This window comes from Monodelphis domestica, chromosome 8 (genome assembly GCF_027887165.1).
Source record: "Monodelphis domestica isolate mMonDom1 chromosome 8, mMonDom1.pri, whole genome shotgun sequence".
Taxonomy (NCBI): Eukaryota; Metazoa; Chordata; class Mammalia; order Didelphimorphia; family Didelphidae; genus Monodelphis; species Monodelphis domestica.
In genome coordinates, this window is record NC_077234.1 from 109802510 (window position 1) to 109827066 (window position 24557).

Here is a 24557-nt window from a genome sequence, read left to right on the forward strand (position 1 = left end):
TCAACATATCACCAAGCTCCAAAGGGGACATTTTGATTGCTATTTACATTTTTTCAAAAAAGAAATCATTTCTGCTAATTTATCAGATTTCTGAGGGAACCCAAATGATGCCTGGGCAACTAGGTATTGGAGTGGTTAGAGTGCTGGGCCTGGAGTTAGGGAGACTCATCTTTCTGAGTTCAAATCTGGCATCAGACAATTATAATATTAGCGTGACTCACATTGCTCCTATCTACTGGGAAATTGCTCTCTTTCTGTCATTGTTGTCTTTCAGTGGGCTTTAATAACAGATCAACCAACTAATTAGTAAGCATTTATTAATTGTTTGGCTTTTGGTAGGAGGATAAGGGCCCATCTCTTACTCTGGATCAGGACACCATGTTAGGCATTGGAGATACAAAAGCAGTATATGATATATACAGTAGTTGCTTATTAAATATTCATTCAGTTTAATCGACTTAAATTGAAACAGATTCTGCCCTCCATGGCCTTACATTTACACATATACACAAGTATGGCCTAACTGCATACATTTCTTTACATATGACAAAAGATTGGAAAAAAGGAAAAATACCTCAAAACTAGATACATTGATCTGCTTTTCCAAAAAGGATTGATAACATGATGGGATAATGTCTTGACTTGAGCATGAATGAGATTTACGTGAGGCATAGAAGTCATTTGCTTCATTCTCTCTTCAATAGTCATATAAATGTGGTGGCAAGACAAAAGTTAAGATGACTAATGATGACCCAGGGTGCAGTGAATGATCTTGTAATCTTCCATGTCTGACCACGTTCTAAGCAACTCCACAATGCCTATTCAGCCACCTTCTGGGTTGTTTGCACAAATTCTTCTCATATGCCCATTATGAGGGGGAAGTCTTCACATGCTTGGGGTAGATATCTCCACTCCACCCCACCAAAGGATTTAAGGCCAGTAGATTATCTTCAATCTGGTTGAGCACATCGAGGAGATGGTTATACCAGGGTATTGCTGATGTGCATGCTACAGCTTTTTGGAGTCACAGATGAGAATTTGGTGAAAGGTAGACACCAAAAGTGAATGAGCAGCCATGAAAAGGGCTCAGCAAGTCCTTATATGTGAGGTGATAGTCCTCTTTGAATTTCCCATAGACCCCTACATTATTTGAAAACAAAGATGTAGGCTGGCAACTATAGCTCCTCCTATATCCAAAGGGTCTAAAACCACTCTATAGGCATGATCTCAAGGAAGATAATTCAAGTACTTAGATTCAGACTTTCCCATTAATTGCTAGAAGGTTGTTCTTATCATATCTAAATCTCCAAGAACACCAATGTCCATTTCCTTGTGAACACATTTACTCAGAGATGCAAGACTTAGAATCACTCTTTTATTTTTCCTTATTCACCACTGAATTACAGGTTAATATTTATGATTCCATTTTCTGGCTATGTCCAGGTATAGCTCCTTCATTAGTTGGGCTATTTGGGGTATTCTGACTTCTCCTTGCTGCTTGATCGTCACTAAGAGAACGCAAAACTTGACTTAAGGGCAGCCCCAGTGCCTGCAATATCTCTGTTTTCCAATACTCTTCTTGATGATACCCAAAATCCATTGACATTTTTGCCAAATTGTCATTGAGCAATAAGAAATAAACTGCCAGATTTTTTTCTTCTTCTTAAGACCAGGAGCTTAAAAGAACTAGGAGGAGAAAGGGTCTAGAGAAGTCCCACAAAAGCAGTACAATCAAGCTATGATTAGAGAAATGAGGGTAGGGAGCTGCCCAAGAAAATAGATTTTGAATATCACATCAAGGTTCTTCAATCTGATAAGTAGGAGAAAGTACCCGAGTGAAACATATGAAATGATGAAAAGTGTAGACAACATGAATACAGAATTATTTAGCAAATCCTGACATACCAGGATGAGGGAGCATCCTTTGAAACTCAAGCAAGGTAAGTTTAAAACAAATAAAAAGAAGCACTGCTTCATACCTTCACTTAAAGGATTGTACCAGCAAGGAAAAAAAATCATTCCAAAAAGGTCTACAGAATTTATGAATGATGGAATCATATTCCTAACCTTTAAGCCTGACATTGGGGAATAGAAACATGCATCCCCATGACGCATATGCAAGAGCCTCTGTTCCACTGTTTTGGAAGATGCTGTTTTGGATTAATCCTGTGTCTGCCAGGCATAGCAATTTTTGTGGTCTATAATTGTAAGGCAGACACCTGTCACTGATGAGTTTTTAAAAAATCAGTGTCTTAAAAAGAATTTAATTGGTGTCATCTACAAACCATTTAAATGGCAAGATAAGATCAGCAATAAGAGATTCATTCCAGAATGTAGCCCTGCTTGAGGTAATGTTTCCTTCTAGACAAATTCACTGAGAAGAACACGTGGCTAAAATATTGGTATGATGTTAATCACTTCCTCTGTGGTGTGACAAATTAGGGAGACAAGAAGAAAGTTGGGCAGAAGATGCTTCACCTAATGGGATCTCTACCTTTCTATTGTTATCAAACCATCTGAGCATGTTGTAATAAGAAGCAAGAAGCCTTTTAAAAAAACAGTGGAAGTTTCATGTTAGACCCAAGGAAAAGAGGAAAAACTATAAATAGACAGACATTCCGTAGTGCAGTCTAACATTCTTTTCATGTACATAGTTCATAAAGGTTGCTAAAATAAGGAATAATGTCTATATTTCTGGACCAACACTCCAACATGTCATCCAGGGCATAGATACGAATGGAGATAGGGATGATATAGATATGTTCTTAGGACAAATGCAAGCATGTTTATGCACATACATAGTTATATATTGAATAACATATATAATGCACATATATTCTATAGTAATATATATTGCAGACATTATATAATGAATATATAGAATATAGTCTGCAGTATTTGTCCAATACATATGGACCATAGGCATATGAAATAATATACATGTATACCTGCATATATATGAGTATATACACGGTTACAAATATATTCTCTATAGATCTTCTTTGTGCTCTCTATGCATATATGCACATATATTTAATATGTACAAAATATCCCTATCCATCTATCTATATCCTTTGTATATACAGAGATCCAGCTTCAGATACTTACCAGCTGCATAATCCTGAATCACTTAACTGCTATTTGCCTCAATTTCCTCAACTGTAAAATGAGGATAATGATATCACATACCTTGAGGAGTTGCTGTGATCATCAAAGGATCTGGTATTTCTAATGCACTCAGCACAGTGCCTGGCACATTATAGATATTATACAAATGCTTATTCTTTTCCTCATTCCTATATATGCTCTCTAAATACAGGTTCAATAGACTGACCATTCCCCTGCCTATCAAAGTTTGGGACATAGAAATTCTCTATACTACTCACTTTTTTCCTGGGTGGGTAGTTAGAGCACACCATTTGAGAGATATAAATCTCATTTAGGAATCTCCAAAATGTTTTTGGGGTTTGCTGTAATCACCATAGTATCATTCACACAGAGGAGTACCTGTTGCATCTCTAATTTTCTAGGGAATTCTTTTTATGTACACATGTGCATATGCATGTATATCTATGTGTGTATATAATGTATATAATATAGATTTTTGTATGAGTATATGTATATACATATATGCATATATGTTCTCTAGACTTTCTACCCAAATGTTCTCTGCCTTTCATATTTAGACTATAGTCATTCTTGGTTTTATCTGTCTATCTGACTATCTATCTATCTATCTATCTATCTCAACTACAGATGAATAATGGACTTGGACACAGAACCAAATTGCATAGGAGAAGAACAGGTTGGATTGTATTTGAGAAATTACAAATTTCTTTTAATGCCTCTAAGCTTTCCTTCAAAAAGAAGTCCATCTTTTTAATGCCAAAATTCATCTGGTGATATGGTACCACTGCAAATCATTAAACACTATAATTTTTGAGTATTTGAAGTTAAAGATTAGCCAAAGAGCACTGGATAAGCTCATAGTTAAGAGAAAATGGACTTTAACACTTCACAAAAATGTATTGATGCAGAAGAATTATTCCAAAGGAAGTCATCCAAAAAGTATAATACTGAAAAGGAAGAGAGACCTTTCAGACAGTAGCATAACCACTTGATTTACTACTGAACAGTTTATATGTCGTTGCAATGTAAATAGGGGACAAGGAAAGTCCCCAGCCCTTGGGTGTCCTCTCTTGTGGTGAACTAATGGGAGGATGGGGCTTTCTGGGTGTTCAGGAAAGATCAGTACCTCTGCTCATATACCTTCAGTAGCCACCTTCCAACCCAGCTATTGGCTGTGCTTCAAAGAAGCATGCACAGTGGCCACATCTAAGTAAACTATCTCAGCAGATGGACTAAATTAGGTTGAGAGTAGCCTACAGGTCTCAGAACTGTTGGTGAGTTAGGATGTCTCTTCTCCAGATATGAGGAGACTTCTGCTGGTGGAACCGGCAGATGAGAACCATTTGTTCCAACAGCCATGGTGGTGGTGGAATCAGGAGAGCTATAGAGCACATGGATCTGGGTTAGATTTTGAAGAAGCCAAAGTCATCCACTGCATCCCAGACCATCACATTTATTCTGACTTTTGTCTTGCCTTTGTATTTTGATGACCCTGGAAGAGAGAATGAGGCCTGTGACTTTTTGTAGCTCTGATTCACTTAAATCTAATTAATGATTAGTGAGGTAATTTTGGTCCTCTTTGAATACTAATGACAATGAGAAAGGCAGTGGAAGGATATGAAAGGGTCTTTCACGTTGTGCTCCATTGGTGGAGGGCGTACTCATATGGATGAGAATATGGATCCATTTTCCTAGTGAAAGTGAACTGAGTTAGTTTAAACATTATCTATATCTATATCTATATCTATATCTATATCTATATCTATATCTATATTAAATCCTCATCTTCTATCTTAGAATCAATATCATATATTGATTTCATGGCAGAAGAACAGTATGGGCTATGCATTGAGTGTTAAGTGACTTATTTAGGATCACATAGCTAGGCAGTGTCTGAGACTAGATTTGAACCTAGGACCTTCTGTTTCTAGGCTGGCTTTTAATCCACTGGGTGACTTAGCTGCCCCCAGTATAGTTTTAATTGTAGTCCTACTTCTGAGGACTGAGCTGTTTCTGAACAGCCAGACTTTGCACATAGCAGCAGATTAGCCCATTTTTCACTTTTATAGGTGCAGTTAGGGAAAGAGCAGATGGCTTTCTCCTCTACCTGATTTCTCTCACCACATCATTCTGACCTTTCAAGCTAAAGATTAAAAAAAAAAAAACAAAGACAATTTGCATCAAATTGCTTAAGATTATCTGTTAATTATCCTTGCAGGCATCAAATAGTTTTTAGCAACTTCTTAAAAGAAAACAGGAAAAAACAGTCTATAAAACCAGTAAAAAACTTCTCATTTCTTGATGAGTAGTGTGCTTTGCACTTTATTTAAAAGTCTTGTTAAATAGATAATGACAAAATTATTAAATCATATTCCAGATGAAGAAATTAAATCTCCAAGAACTAAAATGATTTATCTGGAGTTATTCAATTATTAAGTATGAAAGGAAAAACTTGAACTCATATTGTAACTCCAATTCCAGCTCTTTGTCTTCTATAACCACATAGCATCCCTACCACTGATCTAAATGAACACCCCATAGCAGTAATTATCAAATAATAACATATAATATGATGCATAAACTTTAAAACACTGTATAAATGTTGGTTATACATAACCCTCTCATATGAATTATGATGATTTAAGTTTTTATTTAAATGACCCAACTTTGTTGCTGATTAAAGTGTTTAAAATATATTGTGACCAGATTAAAAATACTTGAGAATGCTAGTATTACTAGGCTAATCTCTGCTATAGAAGATAGAATGATGGACTCAGAGGAAGAATTTAGTTCAAATCCTGCTATAGACACTAGTTTTATTGCTCTGTAAGATTCACATAATTTGATTCAGATGCAATTTCCTCAACTTTAAAATGGAGTGAAAATAGTATGTACCTTAGAGGGGTGCTGTAAGAATCAAAGAAAAAAAATAAAACTCTTTGGAAAGTTCAAAGCATCATATAAATTCTAGTTATTATAATGATTATTATCATTAACATTATTAACCTTGACATTGGCTAATACTGATTCTTATTAAGAACAGATGATTGTTCATTAATTTTGTTTTGAAATGTTACTGAGATACCCCAAATATTAATAATAACTTCCTTTTACCATTTATTTTTATAAATGACACAATAGATAACATAACAATAATGTAATATAAATATTTTGTCATGAATATGAAATAAAGTATAACAAATATTTATCCAAGATAAATATTATGCATGTCCAAAAATTAATATCTCATTTTTTTTTCTCTCCCCCTTATCCCTCATTCATCCCCCCAAAGGCAGGTAATATGATATAGGTTGTACATATATTATCCTAGAATACTTATTTTCATGTTTGTCATGTAGTGAAAAGAGACACATATTGCTTAATAAGAGAAAAGTTCATGGAGGGAATAAAACAAAGAATGAAGTGTTCAATATGCATTTGAACTCTATTTCTTCTATGGTGGTGGATACACTTCATCACCATGAGACCCTTGGAATTGTCCGGGATCTTTGCTTTGTTGGTAATAGTTAAGTCATTCACAGTTGATCATCATACCTAATAGCTGTTACTGTGTGCAACTTTCTTCTGGCTCTCCTTATTTTACTTTGTCTCACTTCATATAAGTCTCCAGGTTGTTGTTGTTGTTGTTGTTGTTGTTGTTGTTGTTGTTGTTGTTGTTGTTGTTGTTGTTGTTGTGTGTGTGTGTGTGTGATTATCTTGTTTTCCAGTTCTTATGGCACAATAATATTCCATTACAAGCATATGCCACAAATTGTTCAGCCATTCCCCAATTGATGGGCATCACTTCAATTTTCAGGTCTTTTTCACCACAAAAAAAGATGCTATAAATATCTGAGGACCTATAGTTTTCTTGATAATCTTAGGAAATAAATCAAATAATGGAATACCTAGATCAAAGGATATACAGTGTAGATCATGTAGTCATACAGTTTTATAATTCTTTGAATATAACTTCAGATAGCTTTTCAAAATGGTTCTATTATTTGACCTTTCCACCAATAATGTATGCATCTCTGTTTTCCCATATGCCCTCCAAAATTTGTCAGTTTTCCCTTTTATCATTTGAGCCAATTTGATATGTGTAAGATGAAATCTCAGAATTGTTCTGATTTTTTATTTATTAATATTTTCTTCTATAAATAAGGATATAGAGCATTTTTTTCATATAGTTATATATAGCTTTAATTTTTTTCATCCAGACTATTTATTATAGGGATATTCTTGATACTTGATATATTTGATAAAGTTTCCTATATATTTTACATATGAGCCCTCGATTTGAGAAAATATAATTTCCCCCAATATATTGCTTTCCTTCTAATCTTGGCTACATTTCTTTTATTTGTACAAAACCTTCTCAATCTAGTATATTCAAAATTATTTATTTTATATTTCACAAAGCTTTCTATCTGTTTAAAAAAATTCTCCTATCCTTGAATCTGAAAGGTAATATGTTCCCTGCTCTTCTATTTTGTTTATAATATCTCCCTTTATACCTAATGAAGGAACAGACTCATATCACAGGAATTTGCCCTCCAGATGACCCCCTAATGGACCCCTTATCCCAAGAACTAAGATTGACATGTCCTTATTTATGTAGTACCATAAGGATATGGTATCTCAGAACTTCATGTTTCACTGACCTGACCAAGGTCACTATGACCATATGTTAAAGAGAAACATCTGGGTAGCAGAGTCTAAGATTGATGTATCTTCCCTTTTGGTGCCTGGGTTTCAGGACAACCCCCCCTTCCCTATCCCCTCTATATAAGCCAGGTCTAGGAAAGGCTCGAGGTCTTCTGCTTCTTGTGGGGGCCAAGCTATAGCTTGAATAAAGTACCTCTTGTGTATTGCATTACTGTGTATGTCTCCTCCTTGGAATCAGAACCAGAACTGTACTGAACACTATGTCATGAATTCATTTTTTCTAAACCTTCACCTTCTATCTTAAAATCAGTACTGTGTATTGATTACAAGGTAGAAGAGCATTAAAAGCTATGCGATAGGGATTAAGTGACTTGCCCAGGGTCTCACAGCTACGAAGTGTCTGAGGTCAATTTTGAACCCAGGACCTTCTGTCTCTAGGCCTCTAGGCTCTAGAGAGCCTATCAGTGGATAGGCTCTCTATCCACTGAGACACCAAGCAGACCCATTATATATCTATTTTGATCTTTATCTTGGATAATGGTGTAAGATGTTGGTTTATATCTAGTTTCTGCCAAAATGCTTTTCATTTTTCTGAACATTTTAAACATATAGTGAAATCTTATTGCAAAAACTTGAATATTTCTCAGACACAAGGATATCATAATCTTTTATGACTGTTTATTGTATGGATTTTCTGTTCCAGTGATCTACTTTTCTATTTCTTAGCCAGTACCAGATAGTTTTGTTAATTACTACTTTATAATATAGTTTGAAATCTGGTACTGTCAGACCCCCTTTCTTCACATTTTTTTCATTATTTCCTTTGATTTTCTTGACCTTTTCTTTTTCCAAATGAATTTTGTTATTATTTTTCAAGTTCAATAAAAATCATTTTGGTAATTTAATTGTGATGGCATTAAATAAGTAGATCAGTTTGGATAGGATTGTCATTTTCATTCTATTGTCTCTGTCTTCTCATAAAGGATATTTCTCCAATTATCTAAATATGATTTTATTTGTATAAAAATATTTTATAATTATGTTCAAATAATTTCTGGATTTGTTTTGGATGATATTCTTCCAGGTATTTTATTCTATCTATGGTTAATTTAAATAGGTTATCTCATTATATTTTCTTACAGAACATTATTAGTGATATATAGAAATGCTGAGGGTTTATGTCAGCTTATTTTATATCCTGTTACTTTGCTAAAAATTGATGATAACTTCTTTTTAACAACATCATTTTAATAATGATGCTTAACACTTTTTTCATACATTTGACTTTACTTATTGGTGTTTCAGTAAGTTTGATTATTATATAAATAGTTTTGGTATTAATCCTTAGAAACCAACTACTCTCAATAAAGAGGAAACAGAAACATTTATTTCCTAAGTTGATTTTTATCCTTTTCTCTCCTTTGCCTCAGTTGATAGTCTTTCATCACCAAAGTCAGTGACTGAATTCTATATTCTATTGGTATCTATTAAGTCTATTTCTCTATGCGAAATTCTTTTTTATTTCTTTCTCAAGTCTCAACCTTTTTTTTTTAAATCACCATCTTAGCTTCATTGGTGATCATATTTTTATTCTAGTGGCTTTTATTTGTTCCCTCAAATTCATATATGCTTTTGGTTTGCAAAGTCCAGAAATGAGAAGTACAAATATTATTAGCACCATTTTTACAGATGATAAAATGGAGGACTAGAAAGTTTGAGTCCTATGATCATGTGACTAGTAATTGTTAGAAATTCAATTTTAACTCAGATCTTCTGAATCCAAGTCCAACATTCTTTCTACTCTGCTACTGATCTTTCTTTCAAATCTATATTTTATAATTTTATTAAATTTTCTGATAATCCTTGAAGCTTTATGCCCCTTTTCTGGCAAATATTTCTATAAATCACTCAATGAAATATTCAACTACTTTTTACACTTATTGTGGCAAAATGGTGGGGTCCAAATCCATAAAAAACTACAAATGAGAGTCTTGTACATTAGGAATGGCATGTCTGATTCACTTACTTGTGTGAAACTGACAGGAATCGAATTTTCCTTTGAAATAAAATGGTGAAATCACACATTAATTTCATGTTTTATCTGCTATAGTAAGGAAAGTAATGTGGGACTGTGTGCTAATTTCAGCTATTGTAAATATGTTAATTTTCCATTAACAGCCTTTAAATTGTCAAATCTAAGATTGCAACAAATGTTTAATTTAAGAATGAGTCCTTTTTAGTGTGGGATGGGACTATTAGCTTAAGGACAGGAAGAGATATAATTACTACACTCCTTTTATACACAGTGAAATGTGTTAGAATAATGGTTATGAAAATGTACTTTCAATGATTCAGATCTCTGGGCAAGACCTTGACTTCAGTTACCATTTGCCCACCTTCCACTGGTGATGGTGAAGGGATGGTGGCAGTGGGATATGTGAATTCAGGGGGCGTAATGCATAATGAGCATGTGCAATGAAAAACTTGACCTGCTTTGAAATTGAATGAAGTCTCTCATATTTCATTTAGTAAGTCAGATGATAGTTGCTAATTATAAGGTGTCATTGGATTAAAAGCATGGGGGTGTAGGGACTAATTTATATTTTGGAATTTTCACATTCTAGGATGCATCTAATCCTTTGTCTAAGAAAATGCAGAGCATTTGAGAATAAAATACAATATATGTACCTGAATATTCCTTTCCTTTATTCCACAAGGGAAGTATTATATCACCTGTGAGTTTATATTTTAATCATTGTTTGTGGTTTAAGAAAGTCTTTCCCCTAAACATATAGTCTTTACAAATTGAACCATTTACCTTTATAACTATATAAATTAGACTTCTAATTTCCAGGAACAGTAAATGGTTTTATTCCTTACTGATGTTCTTCATGAAACTAATTAACCTATTAGCCTCAATTATATGTTTTCTTTTCATTTAAAATTGATTTACAAAGAATATTCCTTTTTAGATTGCCTGGTATGGCATAATATACTCTAAAGTAATCTTTTGTTTATATGGGAATAACATGAACTTGAGGGTTCTCCTGACTAGTCACTTTTAATCATATTGATATTCCATAGGCTGTTCAGGAGGTTGGAAGGGCTGATGCCTCCCCTTAACTTACACATGATGTGGCAGGAGAGAGATGAAAAGATAAAAAAGGCATTACACAAAGTGCCAGGAAAAGTTGTTAGTGTTATAGAAAAAGATTAACAGTGAAGTAACCACCTATAGCTTGAAAAAGCCTGGATAATTTCAGAAATGTTTTTTGAGGCTACTCAGAAACTCAGAGTGGGCAGGAAGATGATTCTGAGGTAGAAGGAGATGAAGAAGATGAAACATTAGGAAAAGAGCCTGGAAGGAGGGAAGGGTACTTGAGGAAATAGGCAATCAAGGTAATCTGCACAGGTCTAAAGAAGATAGAACAATAACATTATCAAAAATGAGTCTCATCCTCGGAAGTGTGTCTTTTGTAATTTTTGAAATTACTTGTTGATTAGACATGACTCTAATTGTAATAAGCTTCATTAGTGAATCTGAGTACTCTGTAGTAATAATCTACTTTATTAATTCTCTAGCTCTTGTGGATAGCATTTAAAATGGGCCAATAATTACCTGATTTTCAAGTGGGTAGGAGATTTTATCAATTTGGGAATTCTCTTCAGTGGAGCAGTTGAAAATTCATTCCTATATCTTGTGGAATTCTTGTCTACTTAATGTTTACCATTTTAGGGAGGCACTCAATATGCTAGAGGACTTCTTATTTTCTCTTGACATTGCAAAGCTATCACTGGAACAGTGGTTGACCAATTGATGTTCCTCATTCCTACTATGTGACCAGCTCATTTGTTCTTCCTAGAATAAAGTTCCTTCAAAATGACTTTTGTTCTTTGGACTTCCCTGCTGATTTTTTTTTTGTGTGTGGTCTAGTCACACCTATCATATACCTTTCCATTGTCTTTTGTGTGATATTTAATTTTAATTCTTCAAATGCATCTGCATTTAATGTCTTTCTACCATATAGCAGGAGTAGAAGAAATACTACTTTCTCTCTTCCCACCATTTTGTAAATAAAAGCTATTAAAAGTCATTTTGCCTTAAGCTATATTTCAAGTTGGCAACTACTAGATTATTTTAGAATCCTTATATATTTAGTCAAACCCTTAATTTATTTCCTTACAACACTTAATGTCAGTTCTCAACTGACCAAACAGTTCCCTTTAAGTTCATGTATTTTGGCAAGCCAGGCAAGGGATCAAGCTATTCTTTCTAATAGTGGCCATTCTTTTTGCTATGGTAATACATGCAGGTTTCAGTCTGTACTCATTCTTTTTTGCCTTCAAACTTGTTTTACCAGAAATGACCAAAGCTTGGCCATGCTCTAGCAAAGAAAGGAAGGGTCTTTGGTTACTCTCTACCCTCCGTTTCCTTTATATATAGGAATTTGATAGAGCCTTGATTCTGTTTCAACTTACATCACATTACACTTTCTTCTACATTTCCTTTCAAATTTGATAGAATATTGGATCTGGAGTCAGTGAGCCTGAGTTTAAACTCTAGATATAAATTCTGGATCAGTGCTTTTAATTGGTATGACTTTAGGCAAATCAATTAAACACCATGGTCTTCAATTTTCTTATCTATACAATGGAGGAACTGGATTAGACTTCTTTCTAGTCTAAATTAAACATTCATATAGTTAGAAAAGAATTCAGATGGCATCTAGTCCATATTACACCAGAAACACTCCTTAGCAGTCATGTCTTTGGCCAGGTCTTTTGTGTTCTTTATATCTTGGGGTGGTGGTGGATGGGAATAGGGTGGGGATTAGGTTCCAGTTATATGGATAATAAGTTAGTATTTAGGTCCTAAACGATCAAGGCAAACAAAATGAATATATTAACTGAAGAAAATAAATTTACTCATTTTTGGAAAAAGCATGTTTTCTTGAATTAGGTAGGATCTCAGATTTGCTCCCTTCCCTATCCATGGTCCTCATCACACACATCATATTGCTAACATTTTGTATTTCATATTTTAAAGGTATTCTGAGGAAGGCAGTTAAATGCCAGGCAGAGTTATGGTTTTCCAACGACAGACCTCGTCTTAAATGTTCACAAAGTGACGGTAAAAATCTCAGAGGTTAGTTTGAATGTTTTACACAAAACCATTCATAATGCTAGGAGAAGTGACTTTCCAGCCTGGGATACAGGGACATACAAAAATGACTTCTTATGGAGATATCAGGATTCTGTCACTGATTTGTTTGAAAGAGGCAGGTACATGACAGGGTAAACTAATGAAACTTTCTAGTGTTCAACAGTATAGGGTTTAATAGGAAAAGGTATTTTGAGCCAGCAGAGGTAGCATTGAGTAAGAGAGCAAAGGAACACAGTGTGTTAATTAAAAGTATTGAACCTTTAATTTGAAAATATTGTGAATTTTTAATATGTAAATTTTTAATATGAAATGTTAATATGTAAAATGAATAGAACAAATTTCAGTTGGGAAAAGAAATAAACAGGAGCTAGTTAATGATGAAAACCAACTGAAATGATTTAAAGATACATGCTAAATGTATAATGAAATAGGAAGATATGATGTCAAAATGAAGGGAAAGTAATCAAAAATATTTTCATTGAATTGAAGAGATTGAAGATACTTTTGAGACAGTTACATGTAGGCTTTTGGGAGGAGATAGTCCTTAGAGGCAGAAGTGTGCTGGCAAATAGTTAACAACCAACTCAAAAAATATTCATAGGGTACATTTTACTTTTTAAACTCTTTCCTTCCATCTTAGATTCAATACTAAATATTGGTTCTAAGGCAGAAGAGCAATAAAGGAGAGGCAATGGGAGTTAAATTACTTGCCCAGAGTCACATAGATAGGAAACGCCTGAGGCCAAATTTGAACCTAAGACTTCCAGTCTCTAGACATGGTTTTCTACCCACTGAGTCACCTAGCTGTCCCAAGGGTACACTTTTAAATTTAATTGATTAACCTAGAACCACATGCTATTACTAATGTCTTAGCCAGACTTATACCCAGCTCTCCTGAGTACAAATACAGTGCTTGATCAACTGCTTCATGAAATAATTTGATTATGTCACCTGTGTCTGTGTATATGTGTGTGTGTGTGCGCGTGTGTGTATTGCCACATGTCCCAAAGGTGGAAGGGACCGAGGAGCAATATATAGGAAAATGAAAATTCCTTTTCACTTGAAGTTTCCATAGAGGTGATCCTTCCAAGATAGAGCTAGATCTTAAGGAAGAAGAAAAAAAGTAACTTACTTCAATATTTCTCACATTCCTCCCCTTATCTTTTGTGTTTTGGACTTGTAATTTTGCTGGTGTACTGAGCTCCCTCTAACAGTGAGATTTATAAAAGTGCTGCAGTTTATAACTTTAGAGATAGTTGCTTGGGGGCAGTGAGTTTAAGTGACTTCCAGGGCTTGACATGGACAATAGTGTCAGAGATGGAACAGAAACCCAGATCTTAGTTCTTTTGAGGTTTTCTCTTTTTCCACCACTCCATTCTGCCTCCAAGATATTTATTTAGCAGGCAGAGAACTGTGCCAACTGCTAAGGGAGTTGCAGAATTTAAATAAGTTGCAGTCTTTCCCCTTATCTAGCTTATAGTCTGGAAGGGAATAAGATGCCTACAGATAAGTACAGTATATAATAACACAGGAATACCCAAGAACACTGCAAACAGAGTACAATATGAGATCTGATGGGATTGATCAAACACATTAGATTATTTAAAAAACAGTCTTGTGGCAATTTTTCATAGCAAAATTAAAAAATATATTCCATTCATCTGTCACAGGAATGCCAATTTGTCAGATTAATTAGAGGGAGAGTTAGGGCATTTATTGTAGATTATAGATTGGGCACACCATTATTACTAAACATGTATTAAGTGCTAGAAAGATGGCATTGATGACACTGACTCATCATGAATGAGTATATTTTTCTTTTATGGTCTGATCTTTGGCTCTCTTTATACCTCCCATTGTTAATTTTTTTTTTTCCTGTTAGGGTGGATGTTTGGATTGGTAGACATGCTACAACGATCACCACCTCGGGTACCTTACCTAAGTGCCTTTGAAAAAGGTAATTGCACAGGTTAAAGCTGGGAATATTCAACTTACCTATTCAATGGCATGTCTTTGCCTGGAAAAAATGCACAACACCCAATAATTATTTTAGAGAGTTATTTTTTCCACAGAGGGCAAAATAAATCCATAAGCCCAACACCCATTCACCAAAAACCATTTGGTTTTTATTACCTTGAAAATAGAGAAAGATCTCCAAAAGTTAGCATTATCTGTAGGGTATATCACGTTGGAATACTTTCCTAGGGCACTGTCTTTATCCCCTATAGTTAGTGACTTAGAAAGTCATCTGACAGGAAATGAAGAGCAAATGATTAAAAGAAGAACCCTTAGCTGAATAAATTATGATATTTTCAAAAGTGGTGTACTGTAAAGGTATCAAACAAGTATAAATATGATGCTACTCATCTGTACATAAGGATCTTTATGGGCCACATGTTGACTTAGTTTTTAAATACATTGTCTATGTTGTATTATATTTTTATTTATTTCCTTAAATATTTATCAATTACATTTCAATTGTTCTTGGTTGCACTTGGGTACACTGTGGCTGCATGTTTGATACCTCTGGTGAAACTGGCAGAGAGTCAGCCTTGAAGCTAAAATTGGCTTCAAGTTCAAGACCTGCTACTTACATAGATTGACAGTACAACCTTGGGTAAGTCATCTAACCCCTCAGTGCCTGAGACAACTATATAAGACAGTAGCAGAGAAGTTGTCATTCTGCTTTGGGAGATAGAGTTTCCCTATTCTGGTGCACATGTTTTTAACCCTATCCTTGTCCTCTAAACTGTTATGTGCCATAAAACTGTTAAGTATCTAGAAGATAAAGATAAGTACATATGCATAAAAAGCAATACAAACTGAGGCCAATAGAATAAAAGCAATATATGCATCTACTACAAGTATATTGGGGGAAGGTTATTAAACTTTATAAATACAATTGATAAATAACCAAAACATATGAATAGGCACTTCTTAGATGAAGAAATAAAAAAAATAGTCATATGAAAAAATGCTCCAAATCACTATTGATTGGAGAAATTGAAATTAAAACAATTCTGAGGCACTACTTCATGCCCATCAGACTGGTTAATATGACAGAAAAGGCAAATGATAAATTCCAGAGAGGATGTGGGAAAATTGGAACACTAGTAAACTCTTGGTGGAGGTATGAACAGATACCACCATTCTGGAGAGCAATTCAGAGTTATGCACAAAAAAGCTATAAAACTGTATACCTTTTGATCCAGCAATTCTACTACTACTCATCCCAAAGAGAACATAGAGAAGGGAAAAGGACCTTTTGTATACAAAAATATTCATAGCAGTGAGCTTTGTGGTGGCAAAAAATTAGAATCTGAAGGGATGTCCATCAGTTGGGGAATGCCTGAACAAGTTCTGGTATATGATTGTAATGGAATACAATTGCACCGTAAGAAATGATGAATGCAATGATTTCAGAAGAAAAACTTGGGAATACTTGTATAAAATGATATAAAGTGAAGTGATTGGAACCAAGAAAATATTGCATATGGTAATGGAAATATTTTATGATGATGAACCATGAAAGATTAAACTATTACTAGCAATGCTAGGACCCATGACAGCCCCAAACATCTCATAATGAAAAGTGCTATCTTCAGCCATAGAAGAAACTGTCAGAGTAAGAACACAGATTGAACCATGCCATTTTTGCCTTATTTCCTTCATGAGTTTTTCTTCTCTTTGAGTGTGTAGCTTCCTTCAATCCTCTTAGAGGAATCTTCAACTGAATCCCCTTCATTGCTAGGGTCCAAATTCTACCTATGCTGCTTTATATGTACTTTGAATTTACTTATCTGTATATACATTATTTTTCCTAGAACAATTCAAGGTCCTTCAAAGCAGAGACTATTTTTTCTTTTTTCTTTGTATTCTCTGAAGCTAGCGTGATGCCTGGTGTAGTGGGTGTTTCCTTGTTTTCCATTGTATTTGAAGAGGATCAAGATGAAGTCTCTGGTGCTCTCTTTTGACTCATGTTTAAATTGGATTTAAGTGAGGCAGAGTTGCACAAAGTCATTGGCTTTCCTCTCTCTACCAGAGACATTGAAGTTCAGTGGCAAAACAAAAATCAAGTTGACTGGTGATGACTTGGGATGCAATGGAAGACCTTGGCTTCCTCCATGTCTAACTAAACTCTAAATGCTGCATAGCATCTGCTTCTACTGCTTTCATGGTCATTGAAACAAATTGTTATCTGCCACTTTTGCTGGGGGAAGTCTTCACATACCTGGGGTAGACACCCTCTTACTCACAAATGTTTTGAGGTCCATTGGTTAGCTTCAACATGGTTTAACCTGGCTGAGACAGTTTTACTAGGTTGTAGCAACTATGCATGCTACAGCTTTTAAAAACAAACAACACAAAACCTTTACCTTCATCTTAGGATCAATATTGTGTATTGTTTCCAAGGCAGAAGAGTGGTAAGGGCTAGGCAATGGGGGTCAAGTGACTTGCCCAGGGTCACATAGCTAAGAAGTGTCTAAAGCAAGATTTGAACCCAGGACCTCCTTTCTCTGGGTCTGACTCTCAATCCACTGAGCCACCTAGTTGTCCCCATGCTATAGCTTTTTTGAACCATGGGTTAGAGCTGATGGCAGGTGGACACTAAAGGAGGAAAGTAGCCCTGAAAAGATCTTGGCAAACCCTCAGAACAGTAGAACTTGAACATTCTATACACTGCAGTGGGTGCTTAGTGTATGGATAAATGAATTTCCCTTGGTCTTCCTGCTCTCCCTTCAAGACTTCTTTTGATTTTATCTATATAAAATCATTGTTTTGGAGCAGGGCAATAAGATATATGGAACACACAATATTTGTTTTGCATTCTAAACAGTGATGCATGTTGGATGAATCTCTGATAAACAACTACTGCACATGGGTCAGGGATTCCATACAATGACACAATAAGTTCATTAGAGATTATTTGTATTGGCAAGAGCTAAAAATCTCATTTATTTTCCTCCTTAAGTCACACTGGAAACCTAATGTTTGTTATGGAAGAACTGTAACTAATATTTCACCAGATTAGAACACAGATTATAGCTTCTCTTCTTTACAGTTAAATACATTTGAGTGATTACTCTCTTTGTTGCCAGATTTGTATGATTTGTGAATTCTTTCTTGCCCTCTTTTTATTGAAATAACTTTATTTATGGCATATATTTGTATTTATATGTACATGCATGCACATGGTTTTTGTATTCTTTTCACTATTAGTCACTATCAATACATTTTACTGCACATCATTTTATATATGCAGGAGAGAGAAAGTGAGAATATATGCACACACACACGTATGTGTATCTTCAATTCTATTGCAACTATTTTTTGAGTGATAGCAGCAGAACTGACACTTAGAATTTGTCATTCACAATCTAATGCTGTCACTTTGTACAGCTGGTCTCATGGGTTCACCAGTAGCAATGCCATTTCACATTCCTTTGCCAGTTACATAAAGAGAATATATTTCAGACTTTATATTGTATTCACAAGTATATTGAAAATTACAGAAGAATACAATTTCTTCATCCTGCATTATATTTCCCAAGAATAAATAAAGGAGAGATAAGCATTCAATAGACCTTTGCTTTTTCACCCTCAAAACAGTATATCTTGCTGTACAAGAGATATTTGGACCTTCACCATCTATCTTCTTAACTTGTATTGTAAGCTCCTTATGCAGGGTGGTGCTGATAGATGTTTAGTAATCAGCTCTTGGAAAATACACATGACACACTTTCAAGTTTAATCTACGTTATTAAAATCTTTCCATGACTGTCTTAAGTCTAGACAAGACAATAAATCAAGTTCTGATTTGTAGATCTGTTCATTTCTGAGGTGTAAATGCTTACACCAAAAAAATTAACAATTGGTTCTCAGGTGTATAACCTGGTTTCAGTATATCCTTGCTATGACATGGAAAGAATCATTGCTTTGTATGGCATGTAACATTAACTAATAGTCTCTCTTTAAAGATCTATAACTATAATTGACAGATTTTCACTGAGCACCTAACAGTAACACCATGGTAGGAAGTATGGGAAACAAAATCACTGATTTTTGAGTTGAAAAGGAACCTCAGAGACCATTGAGTCCAAATTGTAAATGAACAATAATTGCCTTTACAACAACCTTGATAAGTGATCACTTTCGCTTTGCTTGAACACTTCGAGTGAACCGAAACTCATTCTCATTATTCTTTTGGATAGCTCTAATTGTTAGGAAGATTCCTCTAATATCTAGTCCATCTCTATATCAAGCCAATCTCTCTGCAAATTTTATCCACTCTTTTTACTTCTTCCCTCTGGGGGCTAATAGAACATATCTAATGTGTCTTTCAGATGGCAACACTTCAAATAAAGGAATATCCCTAGGCATTTGGATACAACTTTCAATATAGATGGGTAGTTGAACACAGCTGTTTTGTCCCTTTTAGGTCTTCTCTAAGCTAACATACTTTGTTCTTTCAATTGATTCCTATATCCCATATTCTTGAAGTCTTGGGTGATAATGGTAACCTTTCTCCAAACCCCTCTCTGATGTGTTAATGCCTTTCTTAATACGGTGTACCCAGATTATGGGAAAATTGTGATCTTTCCTCACATATTGGGGATACATGTCATTGGGGAGAAGAGGCTAGCATACATGAAACCATAAATAGTACAAAAGAGGATATATGGGTATTAAGCTTTTTGAAACAGACTTTATGTGATAAAGTGCATTTAGAAGAGAATGAAAATGATGAGAGGAGGAGTGATCACTGAAAACTTCAAGGATTTGGACTTTTAAAAGATTTATTGGTGTTTTGTGGGGTTATTTTACTTTTCCTGCCTGGACACAACATGGAAAAATAGATGGAGAGTCAGCTTTAGCACCAAAAAGATCTGGGATCAAGCTATGGTTCTTACAGATCCTGGCTGGGTGACCCTCCAATGCTGTTTATTCTCATAGTGTTCTAAGCAATTCTCTAAGAACAGAATTTTCAGGGAATGTGATAATCTGCACTGATTGGGGGAATTCTCTGTACTAATGAAATCACAACCCATTGTCCGTAACTCCAATTTCTCACATTTTCTCATAAATTGAACTCACTTGCTACAGAAATGACTGTCAAAACTATCTTGTTTGACAACATATGTACCATTCAATGCCCTTTGTCCCCAATCTACTTTTGCTGAGAGCAAGGGCAGGAATTTCATTTGTTCTTCAGGATCATAGTTAGTCTAAGTTCACCTAAGTTTGGTGTCATTTTATAAAATTACATTATTGTTTTCCTGGTTCTGCTTACCTTGTTCTCTGACAGTTCATTTAAGTCTTCCTGTGTATCTCTGAATTTCTCATATATGCTATTTCTTTAATTTTATTAATAGAAATTTTCTCAGGTATTATAGTCACTCATTCCCCTCCCTATCTCAGAGAAAGCATCATCTGGAAAACAGCCAATAGATTAGGTTTTTCAGTTCATTCTCTGAAAGTGAATTTACAAGTTATACTTCCCATATTAAATCTGTAGCTATATATAATAATGTCCCCTCAGTTCACTAATTTCACTATTCATAATTTTGTGTAAGCCTTTCCATATTTCCCCAAAGTTAACCTGCTCATCATTTCTTAAGGTAGAGTAGTATTCCATTACAATCATATACTCCAATTTGTTTAGCTATTCTCCAATTGATAGGCATCCCCTCAATTTCCATTTCTTTGCCACCACAAATAGAGCTGTTATTAATATTTTTGAATATATAGATCCTTTTCCTTTTTTTCCTGATCTCCTTGGGAAATAGACCCATCAGTTATTTATTACAGGACAAAAGAAATACTTATTTCTCATGGGACATAAGTATTCTATTATATTCATATACCACTTTTTTTCAGTTACTCCTCAAGTGGATGAACATATAATTTGTAGTTTTTCCTGCCACCACATTGCTGCTATATACATTTTGGTATGTATGTGACTTTCTGCCTTTATCATCTTGGGTTTTATAATCATTAGGAATATCATTGTGTCAAAAGATATGAACAATTCATTCACTTTTATTATATGATTGCAAATTGTTCCTGAGAATGGCCAAACTAATTCACAGTTCCACAAATAAGATATTAATGTGCTTGTCTTGCCATAGCTCCTCTAACATTGACCTTTTCTGTCTTTCATATTTACTAATTTTAAGAATGTGAAGTAAAATCTCAAAGTTGTTTTAATTCATATTTTTCTTGTTATGGATTATTTTGGGCACTTTGCCATATTGTGTTCATATTTTTCTTCTTTTGAGAACTATTTATTCATATCTTTTCAATACTTTTATTGGAGGAATATTCTTGATCTTGTTATTAGTGTCAATTCATCACATATCAGACACATCACACTTATCAAAGATACCTATTACAAAAACTTTCTTGGACTGTAGATTTTTCTTGCTTATTCTAGATGTCCTGATTTTATTTGTACAAGAGCCTTTAAATTTTCTAGAACTAAAATTGATTTATTTTTGATAATTGATGCTCTCTCTTTTTTTTCCAATAAGTTTTGTCCCCTAGTTAAATTTGTGAAAGAAGCATCCTATTTACATTACTGTGTTCCTTGAGGGAAAAACTACTTTACAATACAGCAGAGTGATTAGTGTCAAGGAAAATGTAGTCATAGTGACTTAGAACTGTCATATCTAATGCTGATTTACCCTTAGCTGGAAAAGAAACTTATATATGAGTCTAGATATAGCTTATAAGCATGAATTCTCATTAAAAAGAAATTTTCAGGGAAGCAAGATGCTTCTTCTATTCAAAAGTGACTATATTGTATTAGCTCTTAAATCCAGCTGAGAAAGCTTTCCTATACTGGTTATCTGGATCTGGCTACTATCCAGGCTCTTTAGCAAGTTATTTGCAGAGCAGTATATTTGGATGGGCACTAGTGAGTTCATATTGTATTCACTTTGTCAGTAACTTTATCTCTAGAAGGTCCTATGACTTAATCATCTTATATTGCAAAGTACCTATGTTTTCTTCTGGGTCAGGGCCTTGAATGCTGATCCAGGAGAGCTGAGACTTGTCTTTTATGTTACAATGATAGCATGGATCTCTGGTGGTAGGTCATTTATTTATGCATTTCCATGGAGGTATGGATGGTATCTGTGCCTTCATCCAAGTAATTGACAAAAAAAAAGCATATCAGAGGATCAAGGGAAAATTATTGGGGAGCTCTTCAGTATTGTCCTTCAAGTTGATATTGGCTTATTAATGATTATATTTTAGGTTTAAATATTTAATTTATACATTTGTTGTTTTACATATTTTAAATCAATTTACTATGAATTTTATATATCAGACTTTTATCAGAAATATTCACTATTTCTATGGGATGTTAATATGTATGGGATAGATAGGGCATGCAGTGGATAGAGTGGCAGGTGTGGAGTCATCTTCTTGAATTCAAATCCAACTTCAGGCCCTTACTAGTTGTGTGACTCTGGGTAAGTCACTTAATTTTATTTATCTAAGTACCTTGTGTATAACAAGTTGAAGGAGGAAATGGCACACCACTCAAGAATCTTTGTGAAGAAGGCTCCGAATAAGGTAATGAAATGTCACATATGTCATAAAGAAATGACTAAACAATAAGAACAATATAGATGAAGTTTAATTATAGCAGTAGTATTTCAATTTGGTCATTTGACAATGATGAAATATCATGAATTCTAATAGTTAAATTAATATTCATAGATGATCATCTAGGATATATAATTCTTAGCTTCTCAGTCCATTTTCTAGTTACTCTACCACTGTCACTGTGGAAATAGAAGGTAGCAATATAAAATTGAAGGTCTTCTTGTATTTGTGCCTGTTTCATGAATTTGTTGGCTAAAATTTTTTCCCACTTAGAGGATAGTCTTTTGATAATATGGTTCTCTGACACAGCAACTAACCTTATATCTTTTTTCCCCACTGGGTTATTAACTAGTACATTAAATGAGTGCTATGGAAAAAAGCATAACTTATTTAGACTTTAGGAAGAACTTATAAAGTCTCTTGTGCTCCTCATGTGGAAAAATGGAGAAATGTGGGGGAGGTGGTAGTTTCTTTAAATGATTTTAGAACTAGATAAATGGTTGGACTTGTGTCAAGGGAAGTTCATCCCCTCTTCCTCCTGGAGGGCCAACCCAGTTCATCAACATTTCTGAAATATCAAAGTTAAGTTTGTAAACCTGAATAAAAGAACATGGGTGGAGCATATTTGGGTCTTTTGGCACAGACAGCTGACTGGAAGAGACAGGTGAGGGAGAAAGAAAAGATGCTGATAGAATAGAGACATGTGGTCTAAGAACTTAGAGTAAATGTTAAAGTAAGGGATTTGGGGATGGTTTTAGGGAAAGGGTAACAGATGATAAGAACAATATATACAAATGGTATATTTAATTTAAAAGAGTAAAAGGGAATTAGGAGGGGATTAGTAAAGTCTTCTTTCTAATAATAACCCACCAAGTGAATAAATATAAAACCCTTAACAACTAAACTTAACTACTAAACTACAAATTCCTAAGGGGTTATCAATGTCCACAGGGTCAGATTCTCACAAACTCCAGATATTAGGGTCAGCCAGCAGGATCCAGTTGTAGTGTCCTCACAAAGTCCAAAAAGGGAGTAAGTTCTCACCATTCACACTGTCCACCACTGTGAAGGGAAACACTCACTCAGCCTTTTGATAATCCAAAAGTCCTTGGCAGCTCCTCAATTGGTTCTTCAGGGAGACCACTAGGCACACCTTCAAGTCTGACAGACTTCAGGGAGAGAAAGAGATTTCCAACTGCCTTAGAATCCTGACTTAGCCAAGGTCTGTGGAATTTTGATCTTGCACCATCCCAGGCTGCCAGCCTGCACTGCTATGCCCTGCTAGAAATCCTTTCTTACATTTAGAGACATGTGGTCTGAGAACTTCGAGTAAGGAAGAGATTTAAATCTATGCTTATCTACCTTTTCTATTAATAAACTTCATGAAAAATTATAACTGGTAGATATATTAATTTTAAATATAACAGATGGCAACCATTTTGGTTAATTGGAATCCTTAATTTACTTCTGAGAGTTAGTGCTTAGGAAAGCGTAGGGGGATTTTAGCCAAACTGCTCTTCTGTTTTGATATGTGAGACATACCTTGGCCAAGGCCACAATTTTCTTTTTGAGCCTATTACCCTGGATCAGTGGTTATTTCCCTCCTTTGTGGTTCCCCCCTCCCCATTACTTTAGCTTAGTTAAGGGTGGGATGGTAGAGAATGGAGCCCAGGCCTTTTTGCCAAGGAGCTCTGGAACTCAGTAGGAACTCCTGGTCTTTCCCAGGTCAGTATCTGCCTGACTTTCCATAGCACCAATACTGTGGTGAAGCTGACTCAGGGTCCCAGTTGCTGCTTTGCTCAGCCCAGTGCAGTGCAGCTTGGAGGAACCCCTTAAACTTAATCCTGGGGGTATTTCAAGGCTGGGTGAATTGGTGTGAGGAGACCTTAGGACCCAGCCCTCCTGCAACTTTGGAACCAGTGTGAAGATTGGATTTAGCTATTTCCTGATTTTAACAATGAAGATACTTAGTCTAACAAAATCA

The 24557-nt window shown here is 34.9% G+C and overlaps 1 long non-coding RNA gene across 1 annotated transcript; it reads right to left on the bottom strand.

Moving 5' to 3' along the window:
* Positions 1–3760: 3760 nt before the first annotated feature.
* Positions 3761–23752, bottom strand: LOC130455821 (uncharacterized). The gene is made up of 4 exons (XR_008913983.1): positions 23656–23752; positions 21961–22102; positions 20253–20392; positions 3761–4621 (listed from the first exon to the last, which is right to left on the bottom strand). It is a non-coding gene; the product is annotated as an uncharacterized LOC130455821 (long non-coding RNA).
* Between the last annotated feature and the right edge of the window lie 805 nt (positions 23753–24557).